Source organism: Rana temporaria, chromosome 10 (assembly GCF_905171775.1).
Source record: "Rana temporaria chromosome 10, aRanTem1.1, whole genome shotgun sequence".
NCBI classification, from domain to species: domain Eukaryota; kingdom Metazoa; phylum Chordata; class Amphibia; order Anura; family Ranidae; genus Rana; species Rana temporaria.
Genome location: NC_053498.1, coordinates 8,863,657 through 8,871,479, shown reverse-complemented (window position 1 = coordinate 8,871,479; position 7,823 = coordinate 8,863,657). Strand labels below are relative to the sequence as shown.

The window sequence follows — 7,823 nt, the reverse complement described above, 5'->3', positions numbered from 1 at the left end:
AACCCCTCATAATGGGCACAGCAGGTGTACAGACCCGGGAACTCAGCACAGGGATGGTGGGAACCCCTCATAATGGGCACAGCGGGTGTACAGACCTGGGAACTCAGCACAGGGATGGTGGGAACCCCTCAATGGGCACAGCAGGTGTACAGACCCGGGAACTCAGCACAGGGATGGTGGGAACCCCTCAATGGGCACAGCAGGTGTACAGACCCGGGAACTCAGCACAGGGATGGTGAGAACCCTCATAATGGGCACAGCAGGTGTACAGACCCGGGAACTCAGCACAGGGATGGTGGGAACCCCTCATAATGGGCACAGAGGGTGTACCAAACGGGAACTCAGCACAGGGATGGTGGGAACCCCTCATAATGGGGCACAGCGGGTGTACAGACCCGGGAACTCAGCACAGGGATGGTGGGAACCCCTTAATGGGCACAGCAGGTGTACAGACCTGGGAACCCAGCACAGGGATGGTAGGAACCCCTCATAATGGGCACAAAGGGTGTACCGAACCGGGAACTCAGCACAGGGATGGTGGGAGCCCATCAATGGGCACAACTGGTGTACATACCCGGGAACCCAGCACAGGGGTGGTGGGAACCCCTCATATAGGGCACAGCAGGTGTACATACCTGGGAACTCAGCACAGGGATGGTGGGAACCCCTCATAATGGGCACAGCAGGTGTACAGTCATACCTCAAGCAATCACCGGATAACGTACAAGTAACAAAAACGCTACAAAAAAAACATTGGAGCTGCCAAAAATCTCCAATGCTGAAATTTTTGCACCCTGTGAGAGGAATTTTTGTTGTTCATAATTCTAATTGTTTAGAAAATCATGCTGCCCGAGAAAAGGAAATTACAATTACACCGCGCATAATTTCCTTGTTAAATAAAAAAATAATATAAACAGAACGTTTAAAAAAAAAAGACCTATTGTTTGGCTGTGGAAGCCTAGAACACTGGAAGCATAAACACTGCACACATTTTATAAATATTAAACAAACAAAGAACCACAGGAAACAAAAAGGGTGCAAAAATAAAACAGCAGAAAAAAAAACAAAAAAATATTAAAGAAATAGGCACAAATACAAATGGCAAACAAATAAATAAAAATGGGCACAATAGAAAAAAAAAACTACAAATAAAAAAAACCTGCAAAAAAATAAATAAATAAAATAGGCACAAAATGAAACAAAAAAATAAATAAATAAGCAGAACCAAAAAATAAACTGCCTTAAAAATGTAATGTAAACAGGCACAAAAATCATTAAAAAAATAAAAATAAAATATAATAAGCACAACAAAAGATAGACTGCAAAAAACAAAACAAAACAAAAAAAATTAATCTATCTATCTATCTATCTTTATATATATATATATATATATATATATATATATATATATATATATATATATATAGATGCAGTATGTAGAGTATATATGTATATAAATTAGCACAAAATAAACTGCAAAAATAAATAAATAATCTAAAATAAAAATAGCCTCCAAATATAAACTTATAAAAAATAATAATAATAAATATAAATAAATAAATATATATATATATATATATATATATATATATATATATATATATATATATATATATATATATATATATATATATATATATATATATATATTTATATATATTTATTTTTTTATAAAAATATTTACTACTTATATATAAAAAAAATATTTGTATAAGTCTGTCAACCCTAATATTGTTATATATAAATATATTATTATTTTTATTTTTTTTTGTATAAGACTGTCAACCCTAAAAATGTATATATATTTTTTTAAAGTTTATATAATAATAATAATATTATATATATATATATATATATATATATATATATATATATATATATATATGTGTGTATATATATATATATATGTATGTATATATATATATATATACACATATATATATATATATATATATACACACACACACACACACACACACATATATATATATATATAAAACAAAAAAAATAGATAAATAGGCAAAAAAGATAAACTAGCACAGAAAATAAACTGCAAAAAAAAGGGAAGAGTGTTATTGCATTGATGTTGTTGTTACCGGCAATTGGAAAGCAGACAATGGGATCTAGGATTTTTCTCACCATATAGATATATATATAAATTTTGCTGTCTCATGTTGATGATTTCATGGGGAAAAATGGTCAAACGCACCGTGCAATGCCTCATTATATGCATATTACATTATATCTAAAGCGTGAACGTCTTCCATTCGTTTCAGATTGAATGTAGAAGACCTAAAAACCATTGTCAGGTTCTTTTTTTTTTTTTCTTGCTTTTTTGGGTCCCCCTTGGGGAGATTCATCCTCTTTATGTGTCGGTACCACTGTCCCCAAGGACAGGCATTAGTAAAAATCCCCAATTTTTCAGCTGTCACCAGGAGGTGAGGGGAAATGAATGGGGACGGCCATTCCGGGGACAACTAAGAGTGGATTTCCCTTCGGAGAGACTTCCTTTCACTTCCTCTTGTGTTTCAGGGACAGGAAATGAAGGGAAATGTCTCCATCGGGGGACATAGCAACAACAACAAAAAAGATGTAGAAAAGGTCCTAACCCTTATCTAATCCATACACAACTTAAAAAATGTCTTTATATAGAAATGTTTTTGTTTGTAGACATTCCAGAGGATGTCCAAAACTGGACGGCACTTAAAGAGACCCTGTCACAAAAATCGCAGTACAAACAAGCACTTTATATGCCAACTTGCAGCATTTTTCGCTAAAAAAATTTGACTAGGGGAAGAGTTACGCATCACAGCCCCCTCCGTCCTTACATGTCACAGCCCCCTCCGTCCTTACATGTCACAGCCCCCTCCGTCCTTACATGTCACAGCCCCCTCCGTCCTTACATGTCACAGCCCCCTCCGTCCTTACATGTCACAGCCCCCTCCGTCCTTACATGTCACAGCCCCTTCCGTCCTTACATGTCACAGCCCCCTCTGTCCTTACATGTCACAGCCCCCTTCCGTCCTTACATGTCACAGCCCCCTCCGTCCTTACATGTCACAGCCCCCTCCGTCCTTACATGTCACAGCCCCCTCCGTCCTTACATGTCACAGCCCCCTCCGTCCTTATATGTCACAGCCCCCTCCGTCCTTACATGTCACAGCCCCCTCCGTCCTTACATGTCACAGCCCCCTCCGTCCTTACATGTCACAGCCCCTTCCGTCCTTACATGTCACAGCCCCCTCCGTCCTTACATGTCACAGCCCCTTCCGTCCTTACATGTCACAGCCCCCTCCGTCCTTACATGTCACAGCCCCTTCCGTCCTTACATGTCACAGCCCCCTCTGTCCTTACATGTCACAGCCCCCTTCCGTCCTTACATGTCACAGCCCCCTCCGTCCTTACATGTCACAGCCCCCTCCGTCCTTACATGTCACAGCCCCCTCCGTCCTTACATGTCACAGCCACCTCCGTCCTTACATGTCACAGCCCCCTCCGTCCTTACATGTCACAGCCCCCTCCGTCCTTACATGTCACAGCCCCTTCCGTCCTTACATGTCACAGCCCCCTCTGTCCTTACATGTCACAGCCCCCTTCCGTCCTTACATGTCACAGCCCCTTCCGTCCTTACACGCAGTATCATTGGTTGCTAGGATGCTAGCGGTTGGACGACAGCATCATCGGTTGCTGTGCCAGCATCCTAGCAATCAAAGGGTGGCAAAAATGGAGTTAGGATGTCCATGGGGTTGGGATGTCCATACCATACACTCTCCTTGCTGCAACTCAGTAATGTTGCCCTGTATACATAGCATTGCTGAGCTGGCTGCTAGGACTCTGGCGGCTGGGCTACACAGCATCATTGGTTGTTATGGTGTAGGCATCCGCCTGCAACATATCCAACGAAGCTATAGGGACCAGTCATCTGTATGATAGCAACCATGAGATAGCTGTTGTCCCACTGCCAGCAACTACTCTAGCAACCAATGACCTCTGTGGTGGCAGAATTATTAGCTGCCCCTGGGACGACGTCCGATAAGTGACGAAACACGTTGGTAGGAGAATTATTAGCTGCATGCACAGCTGGAGAATAGAGCCCGATGCCCAGAGAGCCAGCATTCCCGGGTAAAACTGGAATGTTATAGGGTGTGTCACTTGAGTGGCAGCTCTGAGTCTGCGGGGGGCTGCTGACATCACATTCAGGATGGCGGCACCCAACAGAAGTTTCAGGACTGCCGTCAAGGAGGCAAAGTAAGACGAGCGCCCCAGGCGGCACTTGGGAGGGGGAGCACTGAGGCTGGAGTGTCTGTATCATTCACCTGCCCTGTGTGTTGCTAAGCCAGTTGCTAGGATGCTGTCGGCTGGACTGCACAGCATCACTGGTGCAGGCTGCATGGACCAGCCACCTGTGTGTTAGTAGCCATGGGCGCTGTGCGGTCCCGTTGCCAGCATCCTAGCAACCAATGACATGTACTGTCATAGCTTGTTAGGATGCTAGCTGTGGGGCCACAGCATCCTAGCAATCAAATGGTGGCAAAAATGGGGCAGCATCAGGGGCTGGAGTGTCCATACCATACACTCTATCCTTGCTGCAACTCAGTAATGTTGCTCTTTATACACAGGACAGCATTGCTGAGCTGGCTGCTAGGACTTTGGCGGCTGGGTTGCATAGCATCACTGGTTGTTATGGTGCAGGCAGCTGCATTCACCATAACAACCAATGAAGCTTTATGGACCAGCCGCCTGAGTGCTAGCAGCCATCGGCGCTGTGCGGTCCCGTTGCCAGGTTCCTAGCAACCAATGACACGCAGTATCATTGGTTGCTAGGATGCTAGCGGTTGGGCGACAGCATCATTGGTTGCTGTGCCAGCATCCTAGCAATCAAAGGGTGGCAAAAATGGGATTAGGATTTCCATGGGGTTGGGATGTCCATACCATACACTCTCCTTGCTGTAACTCAGTAATGTTGCCCTGTATACATAGGACAGCATTGCTGAGCTGGCTGCTAGGACTCTGGCGGCTGGGCTACACAGCATCAGTGGTTGTTATGGTGTAGGCATCCACCAATGAAGCTATAGGGACCAGTCATCTGTATGATAGCAACCATGAGATAGCTGTGCTGTCCCACTGCCAGCACTCTAGCAACCAATGACCTCTGTCATTGGTTGCTAGGATGCTAAGGATGGGGCCACAGCATCATGCATTGCTCAGTCAGTATTCTAGCAATCACAGAGGGAAGGGCACCAAAAATGGGGCAGCATCTAGGGCTGGAGTGTCCACCCTACACCCTATCCTTATTGCAGCTTGGTAACGTTGTTAAGCTGGCTGCTAGGACTCTGGCAGCTGGGGTACACAGCATCATTGGTTGTTATGATGCTAGCGGTGGGGCTACAGCATCATGGGTTGCTCTGCCAGCATCTTGGCAATCACAGGGGGATAGGTGGAAAAAATGGGGCAGCCATCTGCAACATAACAACCAATGAAGCTGTACAAAACAGCCACCTGCATGCTAGCAACCATGGCTGTTGTGCTGTTCCGCTGCCATTATCCTAGCAACCATTGATGCTGTGTCATTGGTTGCCATGATGCTAGCGATGGGGCCACAGCATCATTTGTTGCTCTGCTAGCATCTTAGCAATCTCAGGGGGAAGGGTGGCAAAAATGGGGCAGCCATCCGCAACATAACAACCAATAAAGCTGTAGGAAACAGCGACCTGCGTGCTAGCAACCATGTCACTGTGCTGTCCTGCTGCCAGCATCCTAGCAACCAATGACACTGTGCTATTGGTTGCCAGGATGCTGACGATGGGGCCACAGCATCATGGATTGCTCTGCCAGCATTCTAGCAATCTCAGGGGGAAGGGTGGCAAAAAATGGGACAGCCACTTGCAACATAAATAATGAAGCTGTATGGAACAGCCACCTGCGTGCTAGCAACCATGATCACTGTGCTGTCCCACTGCCAGCATCCTAGCAACTAATGACACTGTATCATTGGTTGTCATGATGCTAGCGATGGGGCCACAGCATCATGGATTGCTCTGCCAGCATCCTAGCAATTTCAGGGGGAAGGGTGGCAAAAATGGGGCAGCCACCTGCAACATAACAACCAAAAAAGCTGTAGGGAACAGCCACCTGCGTGCTAGCAACCATGTCACTGTGCTGTCCTGCTGCCACTGTGCCATTGGTTGTCATGATGCTAGCAATAGGGCCACAATGACAGTCAGCATCCTAGCAACCACAGGGGGAAGGGTGGCAAAAATGAGGTGACATCCAAAGTGACCACGGGACAAAGTATCGTGGGATCTGAGAAACATTTAAAAGTGGGACAGCCCCCCCAACCATAATCTGCAATTGAACCCCCCCCCCCAATTACAATGATAGATAGTTTACCACAATAGATTTGTTTTTGTGTGGTCACTGTTGAATCTATCTACCGATATTATTTTAACCTTGCTTTTCTTAGCCCTGATGAAGGAGGAGTTGCCCTCTTATCGTTTTTCAGCCAAGGAAGCTGCCATCTTGGTCTGGGATGTGTTCTGACACCGGCCATTGGATGGTTTGATGGTTTGGTTGAGAGCACAACCAATGCTATAGTAACATTCCCGGCATGTGCCAGGCCGTGGCTTTATCTCTAATCTATACAGTTAACACCAACCACGCACACACACTGGATTATATGCGCAAACACCCACCTATCCCCAGAGGGCAGAGGCCTTGCATGCCCAATTGGCGCACCAGAGCAGTAGGGTGGTATGCCCATCTACATCATGCATTGGCAGTGAGGCAGGGGTGGTGGGTGCTGGTTGACCCTGTCTGGGCACTGCGGTCCAGAGCAGTAGGGTGGTCATGCATTGGCAGTGAGACAGGGGTGGTGGGTGCTGGTTGACCCTGTCTGGGCACTGTGGTCCAGAGCAGTAGGGTGGTCATGCATTGGCAGTGAGGCAGGGGTGGTGGGTGCTGGTTGACCCTGTCTGGGCACTGTGGTCCAGAGCAGTAGGGTGGTCATGCATTGGCAGTGAGGCAGGGGTGGTGGGTGCTGGTTGATCCTGTCTGGGCACTGTGGTCCAGAGTAGTAGGGTGGTCATGCATTGGCAGTGAGGCAGGGGTGGTGGGTGCTGGTTGACCCTTTCTGGGCACTGTGGTCCAGAGCAGTAGGGTGGTCATGCATTGGCAGTGAGGCAGGGGTGGTGGGTGCTGGTTGACCCTGTCTGGGCACTGTGGTCCAGAGCAGTAGGGTGGTCATGCATTGGCAGTGAGGCAGGGGTGGTGGGTGCTGGTTGATCCTGTCTGGGCACTGTGGTCCAGAGTAGTAGGGTGGTCATGCATCGCAGTGAGGCAGGGGTGGTGGGTGCTGGTTGACCCTGTCTGGGCACTGTGGTCCAGAGCAGTAGGGTGGTCATGCATTGGCAGTGAGGCAGGGGTGGTGGGTGCTGGTTGACCCTGTCTGGGCACTGTGGTCCAGAGCAGTAGGGTGGTCATGCATTGGCAGTGAGGAGGGGGTGGTGGGTGCTGGTTGACCCTGTCTGGGCACTGTGGTCCAGAGCAGTAGGGTGGTCATGCATTGGCAGTGAGGCAGGGGTGGTGGGTGCTGGTTGACCCTGTCTGGGCACTGCGGTCCAGAGCAGTAGGGTGGTCATGCATTGGCAGCGAGGCAGGGGTGGTGGGTGCTGGTTGACCCTGTCTGGGCACTGTGGTCCAGAGCAGTAGGGTGGTCATGTATTGGCAGTGAGGCAGGGGTGGTGGGTGCTGGTTGACCCTGTCTGGGCACTGCGGTCCAGAGCAGTAGAGGGAATGCATGCAGGCAGGAAGTAGCTGCAAAGAAG

General features: G+C 47.3%; 1 protein-coding gene across 2 annotated transcripts in view; it reads right to left on the bottom strand.

Moving 5' to 3' along the window:
* The window catches only part of GRAMD1A (GRAM domain containing 1A), a 116,236-nt gene that overhangs the window by 107,230 nt on the left and 1,183 nt on the right, over positions 1-7,823 (bottom strand). The gene's annotated exons all lie outside the window — the stretch shown is intronic.